Genomic DNA, 18,163 nt, shown 5'->3' on the forward strand with positions numbered 1-18,163 from the left:
CCAATGCTTATGATAACTCCTGAGTGCTCCTGCTCTTAATGCATATTTTCTTTCCCTACCCTGGATCCGAAGTAGTTTAGCTTTCCATGCTTGAAAAGTTGGAGCTTTCTCTGATTTCCATAGTTGTAGGATTAGAGATCTAGCTATTAATGATGCTATATACAAAGCCGCATCGCGTGGAGAAGGGCTCGGAGAGCTGCCTAACACTGCTATTGATATATCAATTGGGATATTGGCTTTGATCGTAATAGAGAGATAATTTCCTATTTCTTCCCAAAATTCCAATATTTTTGGGCATTCCCAAACGATGTGACTCCAGGTACCCTTCTCTATGCATCGAAAGCACTTATCTTCAACCAGGGGGTAGATTTTGTGGAGAAATGAGGGAGTTCTATAAATAAGCCATTTACTATAAAATTGCATACGTTGAAAGTTCGCACCGCGGAATTTTTTTTATTAAATTTATTAATTTTATCCCATGTCGGTTTGCTAATTTCAATGTCTTCCCTCTTTTTCCACCTATCTCTAACTTTAGTAAATACCTCGATTGTATTATCCTCTTTTAATACTTTAATCCACGTACTAATTTTCTTTAATGAGGGGTTGTTTAATGCTGTTGATACTTCTCTTTTGTAAAATAAATTAGCTATATCGCAATGTCTACGCTCCGCGTGTAACATACAAAAAGACCATTGCAGGATTGTGCTCGGGTGATGGATTTGACTAAAAACTTCTTCCCATGTTTTCCATCTGTTTCCCACAAGAAAGTCCTCTATTATCTCGAAGCCATTCTCACCCCAAAGTCTCACTGTGTTAATATCCAAGCAACCCCCTTCGCCAAAACTAAAATTAGTTAACATTGTTGAGCTGCTTAAGTTGAAAATACCATACAATGACAGGAGCTGGGTTTTAATTTTAAATATCCATTGGAGAAACTTATAGCGGACTTTCTTTGGATATTTCGTAATTCTGACAGGGTCCGTTATTTTAGATTCCAGCAGCATCCTCTTCATAAAAATATTATCTGCCATGTAATCATTTAGAAAAAAAAATCTAAGACTGTGGTGTGCAAAAGTAGCAAAATATTAATCTCTATATTTGGGAGGGACAGTCCTCCTTGCGTTGTTGGAAGATATAAAGTGCTAAGTGCTAATCTTGGATTTTTTTAATCCAAAGAAAAGAGGAAAACAAAGCATCCACTTTTTTTTTAAAAAGAAACCTGGATTGGGCAAGGGGCAGCACTGAAAAGAAAATTGAAAAGAGGTAGAATTGGCATACGTATTAAAGCAACCCGGCCCATTATGGAAAGTGGCAGTAAATTCCAACGATCAAGGTGGGACCCAACCTTTTTTAACAGAGGTATATAATTTAATGAATATAGATCTTCCAAATTATCCGAGATAAGAATTCCCAGATATCTCTTTGGGCATAGGTTATAGTTCTGCCTAAATTCCGGCAATAAAGTGTCAACAGTGCAATTAAGTAAAATTATTTCAGTCTTATTAACATTTATCTTGTAACCTCCCAGTTTTTGAAAATCCGAAAAGATTTTAAATTTTTTTACTTGACTTGCAGGCTTTGAATCTAAAAAGAGGGCAATGTCATCAGCATAAAGTTTAATATTTGTCATTCCGACTACTGGTACTGTATCGGACACTATGGCTAGAGGTCCTCATTTATCCTCTGGGCATGGAAATTAATTACTATTAACATTACCCAGGTCGTAATAGTAATCTTTCATTTTATTCTTTGCCTCAAGGAGTTTTTGTCCAGAGTAAAGAGATCTTGTCCTATAATGTTCTTGAGATGCCTGCGTGAGATTTACTTGTAGGTTTAACTTAACCTCCCTTCTTGCCTTCTGCTTTGGGATTACTTTAGATGTAATTATTCCACGCAAGGTGGCCTTAAAGGCATCCCAAGTCACGTTAAGTGGAGCTGTACTATTATTCCTTGCAAAGAACTCACAAATCTCATCCTCAATATCCGTGCACCATAGTGTATCCAATAAGTTATGCTTATTAAAATACCATCTCATAGGTGGTTTAAATTCTTGCCTTCCAACTTTTAACTCCATGGAAATTGCTGCATGGTCGGAAAATGCGTTTATTAAATGAACATATTTGTTTACCTCTAACCCGTATGATGTTAAAAAAAAGTCTAACCTGGACGCTGAATTAAATTTTGCTGAGTAGCAAGAATAGGCACATCCAAACGCATTACATGATCGCCAATAGTCAACAACGTCAAGATCTAACTTGCAACTCTGTAGGGCGATGGCCACTTGGGGTTTATTCTGGCGCCTATCTTTTTTTGAAGAATCAACTAAAGGGTTCTGTAAAAAGTTGAAATCCCCACCCCATATTATTTGCCCAGGTAATCCTGTTAATGCTTGCTTCAATTGTAAAATTGGCAGAGGGTCGTCTATAACTGGAGCGTAAATTGTAGCTAATATTATATTTACATGGTTAAATTTACCATGTAAAAGTGCCCATCTGCCACTAGGGTCGAAGAGTGTACCTTCCAAAATAAAGCTTACATGTCTTCCTATTAGAATGCAAACCCCTCTCTGTGCGAGTCCAGCTATAGTGGAGATTTTATGGCTGGTTCAGCCCTTGAAAATTTTGTCAAATTCGGTCTGGGTTCTATGATGGGTTTCTTGTAAGAAAATAACATCTGGGTTCAGGCTCTTTAGCCAACACTCAATAGCAATTTTTTTGCGGGGGTTATTCAGGCCGTTTACATTAAAAGAGACAAACTTCAATGTATTACTCATCCCTCAGTAGTTGTGCAAATATGCGAATCTGAGCATTAGTGCAAACAGAGCAGTTAAAATAAGGAGGAAAAACAAACTTCATTGTATTACTCATCTCCCATTAGTAGTACACATATGCAAAAAACAGTACTTCGATAATCCAAATAGCAGCAAAGAAACAGATAGTCCAAGCAATTGTGCAATTGTGCAAACATAGCAGTTAGAATAAAGAGGAATAAACACCTTATGTGCAAATACGCAATTTTCATAGTTCATAGTTCGTTAGACTTAGTACTATAATATTTAAAGTGCCAACAACAACAAAAAACACAACACTAAGTAGAACGCTACTGCTAACCATTTCTAAATGTTCCATTCCCTTCTGTAGTGCCAATTTGTCAAACATTTTCCTAGTATATGAACTCTCTTTTTCTCCCCTGCGACACCACCATGTGCCCCCCCCAACCCTCCTCTCTTTCCCTAAAGAGGACGGTAACCTCCCTTGGCCCACTTCCGTCCCTCTTTGTGTCTTGTCCTTCTGTGTGCCATCTTGTTGCATCCTTGTGTGCTTCCTGTCCCTGCTAGGGCCCGAGAGGAAGAGAGAAGGGAGACGAGAAAAAAGGAACAAAACAAAAAACAAAGGTCTTGTTTACCTAGAGACTATGTAGCAAGACCCTCAAGGAACATCTGGGCTTCTTGTAAGTCTGTAAAAATAAAGAACCTCCCCTTAGCTAAAACCTTCAATTTAGACTGTTGCACAATCATAGCCTGAGCTCCTTTGGCTTTAAAAGGATCAATCATCTTGACAAAGTCCTTGCGCCTGTGAGCAGATGCTGCTGACATATCCGAGAAAATTTGAAAATTGTTTACTCTGTCTACATTAAGGTGCCAATCACGATCCGGTAAAAAAAAGGCCCATCCGACTCGTATCCGGTCTTTTTACCGTACGAATCGTACAAGTGCCGTACAAACTGGCAATCACGATTCGCATGGTAAAAAGTCCATACGAGCCGCCTTGGGAATTATTCCCCACACGTCCTCGGGTCGGAAAATGTGTCCGACACGTCCTCGGACGATTTACCGTACAAATGTGAAAAGTGAAGTCCGACCGAGGAATCACGATCCAACCCGTGCGTCCGATCATACAACCGTATGGTAAAAACACCGTCTGCACCGAACTCCCATAGCAACCATGGAGACATGTGCCCGCATACGTGCCCAACACTCCCCCAGCACCCATACATTCGAGTCGTACTCCCCGTGTATGTCCACCCCCCCTGTATGTACACCCGTGTACGTGTCGAACCCCCACCCGTGTATGTACACCCGTGTACGTTCGAGTCGTACCCCCACCCCTGTACGTGTCGTACCACCGTGTATGTATACCCCAGTACGTTCGAGTCGTACCCCCACCCCTGTACGTGTCGTACCACCGTGTATGTACACCCCTGTACGTTCGAGTCGTACCCCCACCCCTGTACGTGTCGTACCACCGTGTATGTACACCCCTGTACGTTCGAGTAGTACCCCCACCCGTGTACGTGTCGTACCACTGTGTATGTACACCCCAGTACGTTCGAGTCCTACCCCCACCCGTGTACGTGTCGTACCACCGTGTATGTACACCCCTGTACGTTCGAGTCATACCCCCACCCCTGTACGTGTCGTACCACTGTGTATGTACACCCCTGTATGTTCGAGTCATACCCCCACCCCTGTACGTGTCGTACCACCTTGTATGTACACCCCTGTACGTTCGAGTAGTTCCCCCACCCGTGTACGTGTCGTACCACCGTGTATGTACACCCCTGTACGTTCGAGTAGTACCCCCACCCGTGTACGTGTCGTACCACCGTGTATGTACACCCCTGTACGTTCGAGTCCTACCCCCACCCGTGTACATGTCGTACCACCGTGTATGTACACCCCTTGTATGTTCGAGTCGTACCCCCACCCCTGTACGTGTCGTACCACTGTGTATGTACACCCCTGTACGTGTCGTACCACCGTGTATGTACACCCCAGTACGTTCGAGTCGTACCCCCACCCCTGTACGTGTCGTACCACCGTGTACCTACACCCGTGTACGTCAGAGTCCAACCCCCACCCGCGTATGCATGGAGCGTACCCCCACCACAACATCCTAAGGACGGAGCGCACCCCAGGCCCCAACATCACAACCGAATGTACGAGTCGTACCAAGCCACACACAAGGACAGCACTGTACAAGAAAATGGGCCATGTACACACCGTATACACGCCAAAAAACGCACGTACACAACCAGGACAAACCAAAACGACACAAGAATACACCATTCGAATGGCACAAAGCCACAAAACATGTCCAACAACTACCAAAACAACACATTCACTGACCTGCAACTGCCAAAAACAAACAGAGGCCCAAAACACCACCACTCCTTATAACACACCCACCCAAACTTCAAACACAGCCACACCCACCAATGGGCCAATAAAAAGGGCCCACACACACAAACCATGAGCCTTTGCAACAGACTCACTGCTGCCAGACCCCACAGACAACCTACAGCACCAAACTAGAAGCTGCACCACACCATACACTTGCACACCTTCACACAACCACCTTCACAAACACCCCCTCATCATATTCACACACACACCTGCACAACCACACCCACAACCATCCACACCCCCCCCACCATCCACACCCACACCCCTCACCATGCCCACTAACAAGAATCCAAAGTTCAGTAACCGAGAGTTGGAGGTCCTTGTCGATGAAATCCTCAGAGTCGAGCCACAGCTCTTTGGAACATTGGTCAGACAGACCAGCATTTCAGAAAAAACAGCCATGTGGCAGACCATCGTCGATGCTGTGAATGCTGTTGCGGACACCAGAAGGAACAAGCATGAATGCCAAGCCAGGTGGTACGATCTGCGGAGGGGGGTCCGAGCCAAGATGACGGATGAACACAACCAGGCCAACGTCACTGGAGGAGGGCCGTCCCGCAGACCCGTACACTACCATCCCTGGGAGGAGAGGGTGATGGCCATACTGCCGGTGGAGGCAGTCGCAGGATTAGGAGGACTCCAAGACCCGGGTGAGTACACAAACAACGCACCTCACATGGGGGGAACGTCATCCACAACCAAACTCACAAACAGGCACGCAACCACCCCAAGCTATCGCATGACTCAACCACACTCCATGAACACGCACATGCCACTGGCGCCACCATGCCCCATGCACCCAGCTGGACAATGTCAAGTCACAGGCCACAGAAGACACCAACACATGACACGGTAACCAGGATGGCGGGAGGGTGGGCCCAAAAAATCACATAGTGCAACTCAGAAGCAGACAACAGTGCCCTCTGCCCATATGGCCTAGGTCACAGCCAGACAAACAGTGTGTCCCCACACAGGAAAGACTCGCCAGCAAATGGCGGACGCCTTGCATTAACACATGGGGGTGAAGGCACTGTTTTGCACATGACAGCAGCTAATGAACAGCCAACATTGTGAAAGAGTGGCAGCACACACCACCACAGCAGCAGCGCAGAGACACACACTACACCCAATGGGTGCCTGGAGATCAGAAACAAACGCACATCAACAAGCCAAGGGCCTTTGAAAGATCTGCTAACAGTGTGTGCCCAGGAAGCTGGGCTGAGGTGACAGAGGGTGACACACAGAGGGAGGGAGAGGGGGACAGAGCGGGAGGGAGACACAGGGACACGGACAGAGGGAGGAGGCTGACACACGGAGGGAGGGAGAGGGGGACAGAGAGGGAGGGAGAGGGGGACAGATAGGGAGGGAGACACAGGGAGACGGACAGAGGGAGGAGGCTGACACACAGAGGGAGGGAGAGGGGGACAGAGAGGGAGGGAGACACAGGGACACGGAGAGAGGGAGGAGGCTGACACACGGAGGGAGGAAGAGGGGGACAGAGAGGGAGGGAGAGGGGGACAGAGAGGGAGGGAGACACAGGGAGAGCAAATCAGCCATGTGGTGTGTGGGAATGTCTGCTCGTCAGCAGGTTGACTGCATGCATGTAGACAAGGGTGGCCAGTGCCAGCACCCCCCCACTCCTCCATGGCAAAACACAGGGCCATGTCACAACCTGTGCACAAGCACAACAACAGCTACCTGCATCATATAAGTGTGTGTAACTACTTCATGTGCCCACGTACACAGGTCAACGTGGTGGATCACCCCCAACACTGGGGGGGGGAAGACTCACAGGACCCAGCTCTGCGGGAGGCCGATCCCACCGGCAGCGACGACTCTCACCACTCTGTGGACGACCCCGACCAACCTGGCCCCTCTGGTGTCCAACGACCTGCAGCACCTGCGTCAGGTACAACGGGGCCTACCACCACCCCCACTCCTGCCACATCCCAGGAGACACCCAGGATCCCTGCCCCACCACCACAAAGCAGCCAGGCTGGCCAGGAGGGACACGGTGTCCCGGAGACCCGATGTGCCCACAAGGGCAGGCCAGGTGCAAGTGGGCAGGGGTGGTGGGAGTGGAGGACGGCGGAGGCGCGAGCCTGACCAGTTGGCTGTGGAACCGGTATATGCCCATGTCAGAGGCATCATGGACACATACCGGCAGGACACCACTGGCATGAGCCAGGTTGTGACCACCCTCAATGAGATCAAGGGGACCCTCGAGGAGATGAAGACACAGCAGGCCCAGCAACATGCGGAGCAACATGCCTGTCTACTGCGACACCAAGGGCGGATGGAGGACAGACAGGCTGAGCTTGTGACGGTGTTCAGGGGAATTCACAGTACACTCCGTCGGATAGCCGACAACATGGGCAACCCTCCCTGTGCCATCAGGCGTAGAACATCACCACCCACAGGGAGGGATCAGGAGGAGGAGGAGGAAATATCCGATGGAGCATCCCAAACATCGTCACGGCCTGCTTCTGAGGGTCCCCGCAGGAGGGCGGGTCGTCCACGGAAAAGACCGTGAGGGTCGGCGCAACAGCACCATCTCCCAGGACACCTGGCCTGGCACCTGGCCCACTGGAGAAACAGCATCACAGCATCAAAAGACATTCTCTGCCACATGGCCTTGCTGGTCACTGTCTGACCAATGTTGACAAAGACTGTGGAATGGACTCTGAGGATTTCAAATGGCAAGGACACCAACTCCCCCAGTGAACTTTGGATTCCACACACCCGGAAAGCCCCTCATGTCAAACCCCCCCCCCCACTAAAATAAAAAGTCACACCATAAAGAGAAGATGCCTGCTGGTTGCTTTATTACCTTACATGTGTCTTGTAAAGTCTAACCATGCCTGATTTCTCTTTTGACTTCAACCATCCACACCCTGGGGCCTGAGTCTGGCACAGGACACACATGGGTCACAGTGTATTAGGCAAGACAGACATGGAGCACCATACACACCCGTGATGGGCCCAACCAGCTGAGGGGGTGGCCGCTAGACCTGGGCGGTAAATTCCGTTCCGCTTGCGGAATTTGCGGAATTTCGGTAATTTCGCGTTCCGCGGAGAACGCGAAATTGCCCAAAATTCTGCTTTCCGCGACTTCGCGAAATTTTTTCTTGTTCGCGTTCTCAAAATGCGTGTTCGCGAGATATTTCTCCCCGAGCACGCAAACAGCAACTGTGAACAGGAAAAAAGCATCGCGAACAAGCAATTCCGCGTGTTCGCGGAATTTCTGCATGTTCGCGGAGATTTTTTACCGTTTCGCGGAGATTTGCGTAACGCGATTACGCAAATTCCGCCCACCCCTAGTGGCCGCACAACCGTGCCGACAGACATACTGAGTACAGCAACAGGCATGCGCAGAGGTCAGGGATCATGTGGAGTGTCCTGGGGGGCACCCAGGTATGTGTAGACAGGTGGCAGAACCATGTCCTGCAAGCTTGAGTCCGGTGGATGCAGAGAATGGTGGCATGGCCAACGTTGGATGCATGGGGATGGCACATGCCACAATACCCACACACTCATGGACATCATGCACAATACACAGTCTAATCCCACACAAACAGCTTGCATCTTGCTACTCGACACATAGACACATAGCCACTATCACGGAAAACCAACGCAGACATGCCGGATGCACCGTGGCAACACACCAGCATTGACTGAGAAGAGGCACCTTGAAGGCATAGGGACACCTTTATTAGTCATGTATTCGGGATTGCAGAGGCAACTCGGAGCACACATGAACAGTTCATGTGGAGTAACATGTGGGTCCAACACTGGCACCCCCCTTCCGCAGCACAAATGCGTGATAGCCATGGAACTGGCACACAAGTGTCGGCTAACAGCTAAACACCCCCTGCTGCTCATGAAGAGCCTGCCATACACCATTGATCCGCTGATGTGGAAGTCCCACAGCATGTCAAGCCAATGCAAACCGTATGTGTCCGAGGGCAGTGCTACACACATTGATGCCATCATCACATTCCACAATCCCATCACTGATGACTGTCAACAAGTCTGACCATCTATTCAGGTGTACCCAGCTGCATGTAATGTGTACCAAGGATGAAGCAACATGTCTGCAGAGGAACCAAACATCGACAGGGGCAGTGTGCATACATCGTGAACAACTGCCACACCCAATACACCCCTGATGCATCCCTTACCCTAAGGAGACTTCCAAACGTGTCCGTGCCTGTAACGCTGAGTCAGCACACGATGACGTGTCCATGAGGAATAGCAGTGCCACAACAATGCAACCAGCAGACGGCATGCGCAAGTACCTGGGGAAGAGAGACACACAAGAAGTCAGCCACAAAAAGCACAGCCACTTGCATGTGCATGTACTCGAAACACATGTAAGGATGACAATATGCTAGGTCACAATTATGACTGGGAAAATACACCCATCACTGGCACCATCACTCCAGTGACACATCCACACACACCTCTGACTCATGTGCCATACATGCAGGTGGAGACACACATCGCAACACATGCCACACGGGGACCAATGCGTGCACACTCAGACACTGGTACTCACCACTAAGCAAAGAAGTCGCGTATGAGCTGAGTCCGGATGTCCTCTTGCGGCTCCACATCCTCCACATCACTAGCCCCATTGCCAAGCCCTTCATCCTCCACGGGTGGATGGTCCTGGTCAGCTTCATCCAGGATGAGTGGCACAGCTTTCTCAACTGCCATGTTGTGCAGCATGCAGCAGACCATGAAGATTTTGCAGACCTTAGCCAGGGCATATGGGAGGGTGCCGCCGGTCTTGTGGAGGCATCTGAATCGGCTCTTCAGGAGTCCAATCGTCCTCTCTATCACTCGCCTTGTCCGGCCATGGGCGGTGTTGTAGCGGAGCTGGGCCGGCGTGATGGGGTTGCGGAGAGGTGTGATCAGCCATGGTATGTTGGGATAGCCAGCGTCCCCTACATGGAAAGCACATGGACATAAGTAGGACAGGAGTAACGGTCGTGCTGGAAGTCTATGCAAAATACAGGACAGACAGAGTGTACCCACCAACAACACATGCCCGTTCGTTGCGCAGCTGCGTCATCATTTCAGGCATCCTGCTACGCCTCATGATGTAGGCATCGTGTGCTGATCCTGGAAAACGAGCACAGACATGTGAAATCACCATGTTGGACAGACACACCACAAGGGCATTGATGGAGTGGTAGTGTTTGCGATTCTGGTACGCTACCTCCTGTGCGTGTGGTGGTACCAAAGCCACATGTGCCCCATCTATGGACCCAATGACATGGGGCATCCCTCCCAGGGCATAGAATCCACGCTTGACCCCAGTCAACATTTCTGGGGTAGGAAAATGGATGAAGTCATCCAGGTGAATCAACATGGCCTCTAAGAAATCATGCAGCACATGGCAGATCATCCTCTGGGACATGTCACCAACATGAGCTATGGTATTTTGAAAGATACCCGTGGCTGGAAAATGTAGGGCTGCCATTACCTTCAGCTTGGGTGTCAGTGCCGTAGGATACCTGTGCTGCGGTTGCAGGTGTGGTGCCAGTCTCGCCGTCAACTCCAGAATCAACGGTTGGGGGAAGCGGTAGCACCGGATACTGTCATTCTCCCACATGGCAGCCAAGTCCGGAATTGGTCGGGCAAGAGGCGGCGCTCTGCAGTAATTTGGAAGTGACAAGGAAGAGTGAGTGCACCACAACAACAATTGATTTGTACTGTGCACATGTTAATCTGTCAATACACATATGCCACATACAGAGTCAGGTATGTGCTACATGCCCTGGACACGTATGGCTGCCAGGTGACACTCCTACCAAGACCCAGCTACACACGGAGATTGTGAACCTCCACATGTCATGGCATGGGATTAGCTGTGTCCCAGTGAAAGTGAACAGCCAGATGCAAGACAGGAGTGACATACACCCACACATCAGCAGAAGTAGGATGTCGATTGCAGAGACTGGTAGCGGAACACTAGAGCCACAGGTCACATGACATTACACTAGGACAGCCCACACACCTTGCCATGAAGGTGCACATGTCATGACTCAGCACACATTCATAGAGAGGATGCAGACATGTCCTTGTTACGCTACTCCGTGTCCCATGCATACATACGCACCTCACATCCGATACCACATGTGGCATGGTGTGCGGAACAGTGTGCCATGGCCATCTACACACAGACACATGTTGGTTGCTGCAACGGCTGCAGCTTTTGAGGGAGCTCAAACATCTACCTAATGTGAACCCCCCACACATACATGAGATAGTCACATCGTGCAGCGTGGGTAGTGACATGTCAGGTGTGGTAACCCCTGTACCGGGCTTCAGGGGACACTTCCGTGTGTTGATGTCCATGCCATGCCAGTGACGCTCATGCCAAGTGTGCAGTACGACATGCACACATGTCAAAGGAGTCAAGGGCATGCCTGGCACACATTGCACCATCACACATTACATATGTACACATCTCATCATACATCTGGTGCCTTCTCCACTCAGGAGTATTGTGCCACATCACAGCCTTTCACACCTGTGCCCCACACATGTAGTACTGCCCAGACAATGCCTTGATGTCCATCTATGTCAGCCCTATTCCTTCCTGTGTGCTGCCTGTCACCACTGTGATATGTGAAAAACACCGTACTTCTGCTAAGAGGGCCTGTGTACCTTCCTTTATCACTATGGCAGTGCTGCCGTAAGTGTACTGTTGGAAGGCGGACCCCGAGGAGTCGGTGAGACCACCAAGGGGGGCCCTCACACTGCACGAAGTAGCCGAGCGCTGCCGTGAAGTCTCCTGAGAGATCCTTCTCCTATCACGTACTAGCACAGTAACACCACCACACAGGACTCAAGGAGGTTGTCTCAAGACAAGCAATTCTTTATCAGCATTAAAAAGGTTACGAGGTCAATATTTACACAAAGGGATCGAGGGATCCACCAAAAGTCTCAGTGTCTCTTTGGAAGGGTAGGGGTAGCGGGACAGTCTTTGGCAGGAGTGCGGTACGAGGGTACCTGGGGCCCAGTTCTTATCCTCAAGCTGGAGGACCTCCGGATCTCGGAGGGGTCGAGCCGCGACGGCGTCAGCAGGGCTCTGGCGTACAGTTCGTGGAGAGCCGCGATCAAATCAGCAGGGCTCTCAAGATGGTTTCTGCTCAGCTCGAGCCGCGACGTCGTCAGCAGGGCTCCGAGGGAGGTTTCAGCGAGGTTGGGCCGCGACAGCGTCAGCAGGGCTCCGATGTTCCGGGTGGCTTCAAAGGGTTCACAAGAAGGAGCCGCGACGCAGTCAGCAGGGCTCGTGATGGTTCCGACAAAAGTTCTTCACCGTAGGGTCAGCCGCGATTCAATCAGCAGGGCTCTCGACTCCGGGATACAACTGCCGATCTGTGGCGGGGTCGCCCCAGATATAGGTCTGGAGCCCTTTGATGTCCGGACCCAGGTGCCCGGGGGGGGCGGAGAGGCCGGGTGGAGGTGGCCAGACGCCCAGCAGGAGAGGCGCCAGGCCCAAGAGAGTTGCAGGGCGATCACACCTAGATACTGTCCTCCGCCGGGGGCGATGAATGGTTCCTGCGGCACCCCCTGGCCAGTTCGTGGTGCCTCGATGTCGGGGCTTCGCTGGGGTCGAGGCCGGGTTGAGCGGGGTCGCGCTGGCTGGTGCACAGAGTCACGTGGATGCCAACAAGATGGCGGAGCCACGAGGGGTATGCGACCTCGTGCAGCTCAGGATGAAGGGTCTCGGTGCAGTTCAGAAGGGTGGCCCGTGAAGGCCGGGGCGGGGAACGGGCATAATCCACGGGGGTAAGGACCACGCCACGAGGCCGGGTCCAACATGTACCCATCGTGATGGTGAGCGTACAGGCATGTGTACAGTCCGTACCACTACGAGTACGCATACGCAAGAACACCCATAGTGGTACGGCCCGTACACGCGTGCGTACGTTCACTTACACTATGGGTGTCCTCGCATATGCGTACTCGTAGTGGTACGGCCCGTACACACGCCTGTACGCTTCCTATCACTATGGGTGTCCTCGCGTATGCGTACTCGTAGTGGTACGGCCCGTACACACGCCTGTACGTTCACTATCACTATGGGTGTCCTTGCGTATGCGTACTCGTATTGGTACGGCCCGTACACACGCCTGTACGCTTCCTATCACTATGGCTGTCCTCGCGTATGCGTACTCGTAGTGGTACGTTCCGTACACACGCCTGTATGTTCACTATCACTACTGTCCTCCGCCGGGGGCGATGAATGGTTCCTGCGGCACCCCCTGGCCAGTTCGTGGTGCCTCGATGTCGGGGCTTCGCTGGGGTCGAGGCCGGGTTGAGCGGGGTCGCGCTGGCTGGTGCACAGAGTAACGTGGATGCCAACAAGATGGTGGAGCCACGAGGGGTATGCGACCTCGTGCAGCTCAGGATGAAGGGTCTCGGTGCAGTTCAGAAGGGTGGCCCGTGAAGGCCGGGGCGGGGAACGGGCACAATCCACGGGGGTAAGGACCACGCCACGAGGCCGGGTCCAACATGTACCCATCGTGATGGTGAGCGTACAGGCATGTGTACAGTCCGTACCACTACGAGTACGCATACGCAAGAACACCCATAGTGGAACGGCCCGTACACGCGTGCGTACGTTCACTTACACTATGGGTGTCCTCGCATATGCGTACTCGTAGTGGTACGGCCCGTACACACGCCTGTACGCTTCCTATCACTATGGGTGTCCTCGCGTATGCGTACTCGTAGTGGTACGGCCCGTACACACGCCTGTACGTTCACTATCACTATGGGTGTTAGGGAGCGTACAGGCGTGTGTATGGGCCGTACCACTACGAGTACACATACGCGAGGAGACCCATAGTGATAGTGAACGTAGGCACGCGTGTAAGGGCCGTTGCTATGCATTTGGGATGCCCTAGGGCCCCGGAACGCACCGTACCTGTGTGTGAAGCTCAAAATTACATAGGGGACACATGAGGGACAAGTATTAAGGCCTACATGCATGCTGGTTGTCATGGAGACCAAGTTTAAACTTTGATTTTGTTCTGGAAGGTGCACAGCAGAAGTCAGTTGGAATGAATCTACTTTGTTGCAATGTGTTTGTGTGGTTGACATCATGCTGAAGAAAAAAACAGAATAAGAACCCACTGACTGCTAGGTTTGAAGGGATTGGAGGAAACATAGGATGCAAATGTGAGTGACCAATCACTCTGCACTCCTGTGCATGAAATGGGCCAGCAAGGCAGATATAAGGCAGCCAGGTCCCATGAGGGAGCACTTGCCTGCACATCTCTGTATTCCACGACCCAGCTGCTGCTACTGATTCCCTGGAACCATGTCAAGGGCTGTGGAGAGGTCACAGCCATTCACCCTGGAGGAGAACATGGCTTTGGTAGATGTGATCCTCCCAAAGTACCCCATGCTGTATGGGCGACCAGGTTATCAGGTGAGTGCAGTGTCCACTGGCACAGACTGTGTCCCTTTTTTGTGACTTCTGCCATTGTGTCCAGGTGTGACACACATGCTATGTACTGTAGGGGGGGTCCCGGGGGGGAATGCCTGATGTCTCCCAGCAGTGCCCAGAGACAGGAGGGGTGTGTGCAGAGTCCCCCCAGCAGTGCCCAGACATATGAGGGGTGGGTGCCTATCACTCCCAGCAGTGCCCAGAGACAGGAGGGGTGTGTGCAGAGTCCTCCCAGCAGTGCCCAGAGACAGGAGGGGTGGGTGCCTATCACTCCCAGCAGTGCCCAGAGACAGGAGGGGTGTGTGCAGAGTCCTCCCAGCAGTGCCCAGAGACAGGAGGGGTGGGTGCCTATCACTCCCAGCAGTGCCCAGAGACAGGAGGGGTGTGTGCAGAGTCCCCCCAGCAGTGCCCAGACATATGAGGGGTGGGTGCCTATCACTCCCAGCAGTGCCCAGAGACAGGAGGGGTGTGTGCAGAGTCCTCCCAGCAGTGCCCAAAGACAGGAGGGGTGGGTGCCTATCACTCCCAGCAGTGCCCAGAGACAGGAGGGGTGTGTGCAGAGTCCTCCCAGCAGTGCCCAGAGACAGGAGGGGTGGGTGCCTATCACTCCCAGCAGTGCCCAGAGACAGGAGGGGTGGGTGCCTATCACTCCCAGCAGTGCCCAGAGACAGGAGGGGTGTGTGCAGAGTCCCCCCAGCAGTGCCCAGACATATGAAGGGTGGGTGCCTATCACTCCCAGCAGTGCCCAGAGACAGGAGGGGTGGGTGCCTATCACTCCCAGCAGTGCCCAGAGACAGGAGGGGTGTGTGCAGAGTCCCCCCAGCAGTGCCCAGACATATGAGGGGTGGGTGCCTATCACTCCCAGCAGTGCCCAGAGACAGGAGGGGTGTGTGCAGAGTCCTCCCAGCAGTGCCCAGAGACAGGAGGGGTGGGTGCCTATCACTCCCAGCAGTGCCCAGAGACAGGAGGGGTGTGTGCAGAGTCCTCCCAGCAGTGCCCAGAGACAGGAGGGGTTTGTGCAGAGTCCTCCCAGCAGTGCCCAGAGACAGGAGGGGTGGGTGCCTATCACTCCCAGCAGTGCCCAGAGACAGGAGGGGTGGGTGTGATGCACAGTGTGAGCCTGGATCATTGATTGTGTAGTTGCCCTCATTCCACCTGTGTCCTTTCAATGGCACGTACTGCTTTTGGCCTTCCCCAGAGGATCATGTCCCTATGACAAAGGTGCAATGCGTTGGATGCATACTATGCCTTGTTGTAAACAGCAAATGTGTTCTTATATGTGTCTCTGTGACATGTGCCAGGTGTATTGATGTAGTGTCACTTGTTCATCCTCACAGGTAGACGCCTCTGCCAAGGAGCAGATATGGCTGGACGCCGTCAGCGCCGTGAGGAGTGCGGATGGTCGGAGGCGGCGCCTGTCCCAGGTGAGGAAACGCTGGCAGGATATCCGGTGCTGGACGCGGAGGATCGTACGGGTCCTGCTGGGGGACTCACCTGAGAGCCATAAGAACCGCGGGCGCCGGCGTCTCTCCCACATCCAGAAGCGTGTGCTGGCAGTGGTCTTTCCAGACTTGGACAGGCGCCTACAGGAGATGCAGCAGCAGGAAGGGGGTAGGTACATGTGTGTTTGTTGTGTTTCACCAGCATTTGTACGTGCACTGTTCCATGCATACACTGCCAGGGTTTTATGGTGCTGTGCAGATCCGGTTACCCACAGTATTGCAGTGCTCTCCTGCCTCCCTTCCCCTCCTTGCAATGTGTTCCCTGGTCTGTGTGTAGTCACTCCGTCACAAGGTTATGTAGCCTGGCACCTTCTCCAAGTGTACTATGCCTGCAGCATCATGTGTGGGGGTGGTGTGTAACAGGTTTTGGGACCTTGCCTGTGCCCTGTCCAGTTCTGGACTTGTGGGTTCCATGTCAGTTGGCACTAATGCTGAGTCCAGACATGGGAGTTAATCTCTCAAGTGCGAGGCCTTCCAGCACGCATGTCCTATGTGGTGGACTGTGACATGATGTGCATGAGTGTGCGGTACGCATAGTTCAGGGATGTTAGCGTGTGTTGCAGTCATTCCCATTCAGGAACATGGAGTTGTGTGGCCACTACTGTCCCCAGGGGCATCTTTTCCTAGGTATCATGTGTGTAATCCGAAAATGTCGACAATCTCTGTGTCTACAGCATAGGTTGTGCTCTGTGCCATTGTCCCCTAGCACCATGTATATTGACGTGAAATGTAGTACAAGTGTCCACTGTCCAGCCTGACCTGATTTTCCAAGTACATACTCACAGTGGCCATTGCCTGTGTGTCTTGTTACAATCATCTGATGATGCCCATTTGTACATGATTATTTGGACAGGCGCACCTTGGGTATTTTGTGTGCAATATTGATTTTTTGCATCCCATGTGTATTTCTCCCAGACTAAGAGATGTACGTGCTTCCTGTGTCTCCAAAGAATTGTCTCATGTAGGGGGTGGGTGGCGCGGGCATGGTCTACATGTCAACACCTGAAATCTCCTTGCTAGGACTGGCCAGTGTGTGATGTTTGTCTGGACATACACTCAAGGTGCAGTGTGCCAGTCAGGGTGGGCATGTTATCAGTATTACCTATGCTGCATGTGCCTCTAGTTCCTGGATATGGTCCCTGCTCATCCCTATTTCCTGCCACGCTGTGTGGTGCAGATGCAGTGCTGGATTGTCCCCAGGGCCTTGCTCCTCAGTCACAATTCCATGTCATCTCATTTGCTATTGTGTCATGCTCTCCATAGTTTTTCAGTGGCATGGTGGGTCAAACAACTGTGTCTTGCATGCCCTACATATGTACCTTGTTTTGTAGATGTAACTCTTCTTTTGTTTCAGGCTATGCACTGTAACCTAAGTAGATTGGACTCATGTGACATATGTATGCAGGTGTATGATTCATTTCTGTCTCTTCACCCTGCCCACAGCATCGTCGGGGGACACGGAGGGAGACATGGACACAGATGGCGCAGAGGGACCGAGCACCAGTGCCAGCTGTGACATCGTGCCTGGCACATCGAGTGGGACTGAGGCGGAGGAGAGTGAAGCCGGGGACCTGTCGACTGGCACAACAGAGTATGAAGCTGACGGGTCCGAGGATGATCTCTCCGAGTGGGCGGTGGCTGCACCACCATCTGACAGCAGCCCTACATCTCGCACCGCCCCCTCCATTGGCATCACCCACCTCTCACGTGCTCGTGTCCCTTCCCAGCGTGCCCAGTCACCGCATGTCTCCTTCCTGCCAGGCACCGCACCCCCTGCCCCTGTCTCCACTGCTGCCGCCAATGCCGAGTCTGTGGACATCCAGCGGCAGTTGCAGGTTGGTCAGACTGCGATCCTTAATGTCCTCCATGCCCACAGCCAGGTCCTCAACAACATGGAGGCATACTTGGAGGGCATTCATTCATCGCAGGCTGACCAACGCAACTTGCTGAGGTCCATAGACTCTACACTGACTGCAGCAGTGGGTCTCCTGCAGCGCTACGTCC

The sequence above is a fragment of the Triturus cristatus genome, chromosome 7 (genome assembly GCF_964204655.1).
Source record: "Triturus cristatus chromosome 7, aTriCri1.1, whole genome shotgun sequence".
Classification (NCBI taxonomy): Eukaryota; Metazoa; Chordata; class Amphibia; order Caudata; family Salamandridae; genus Triturus; species Triturus cristatus.